Source organism: Schistocerca nitens, chromosome 5, assembly GCF_023898315.1.
Source record: "Schistocerca nitens isolate TAMUIC-IGC-003100 chromosome 5, iqSchNite1.1, whole genome shotgun sequence".
Lineage (NCBI taxonomy): Eukaryota > Metazoa > Arthropoda > Insecta > Orthoptera > Acrididae > Schistocerca > Schistocerca nitens.
This window is the reverse complement of record NC_064618.1, coordinates 796,700,058-796,701,179: the sequence shown is the minus strand read 5'-3', so window position 1 is coordinate 796,701,179 and position 1,122 is coordinate 796,700,058. Positions and strand designations below refer to the sequence as shown.

At 45.3% G+C, this 1,122-nt stretch overlaps 1 non-coding gene across 1 annotated transcript; it reads right to left on the bottom strand.

Moving 5' to 3' along the window:
- Positions 1-646: 646 nt before the first annotated feature.
- Trnaw-cca (transfer RNA tryptophan (anticodon CCA)) lies at positions 647-721 on the bottom strand. The gene has a single exon. It is a non-coding gene; the product is annotated as a tRNA-Trp (tRNA).
- Positions 722-1,122: the final 401 nt, after the last annotated feature.

Genomic DNA, 1,122 nt, shown 5'->3' with positions numbered 1-1,122 from the left:
TTAATCATTCGATCAACGACAGCGTCATCTGCAAACAACTGAAGGCGGCTGCTCAGATTGTCTCCCAAATCGTTTAAACGATGAGGAACAGCAAAGAGCCTATAACACTACCTTGGGGAACCCCAGATATCACTTCTGTTTTACTCGATGACTTGCCGGCAATTACAACGAACTATGACCTCTCTGACAGGAAATCACTGATAGTCACATAACTGAGACGATATTCCATAAGCACGCTATTTCACTATAAGCCGCTTGTGTGGTACAGTGTCAAAAGCCTTCCGGAAATCCAGAAATACGGAATCGATCTGAAATCCCTTGTCAATAACACTCATCACTTCATGTGAATAAAGAGCTAGTTGTGTTTCATAAGAACGATGCTTTCTAAACCCATGTTGACTGTGTATCAATAGACCGTTTTCTTCGAGGTAACACAATATATGTTCTAAAATCCTGCTTCATATCGACGTTAACGATATGGGCCTGTAATTTAGTGGTTTACTCCTACTAGCTATCTTGAATTTAGGTGTGACCTGTGCAACTTTCCAGTAATACGCAGAATGAGTGATGTACTTCTTTCCAAAGACGGACAAACAAGCTATTAACCAGATCGTCATAATGAAACGTCCTGACAGATTAAAACTGTGTGCCCGACCGAGACTCGAACTCGGGACCTTTGCCTTTGGCGGGCAAGTGCTCTACCAACTGAGCTACCGAAGCACGACTCACGTCCGGTACTCACAGCTTTACTTCTGCCAGTACCTCGTCTCCTACCTTCCAAACTTTACAGAAGCTCTCCTGCGAAACTTGCAGAACTAGCACTCCTGAAAAAAAGGATATTGCGGAGACATGGCTTAGCCACAGCCTGGGGGATGTTTCCAGAATGAGATTTTCACTCTGCAGCGGAGTGTGCGCTGATTTGAAACTTCCTGGCAGATTAAAACTGTGAACTGTGTGCCCGACCGAGACTCTTTCAGGAGTGCTAGTTCTGCAAGGTTCGCAGGAGAGCTTCTGTAAAGTTTGGAAGGTAGAAGACAAGGTATTGGCAGAAGTAAAGCTGTGAGTACCGGGCGTGAGTCGTGCTTCGGTAGCTCAGATGGTAGAGCACTTGCCCGCGAAAGG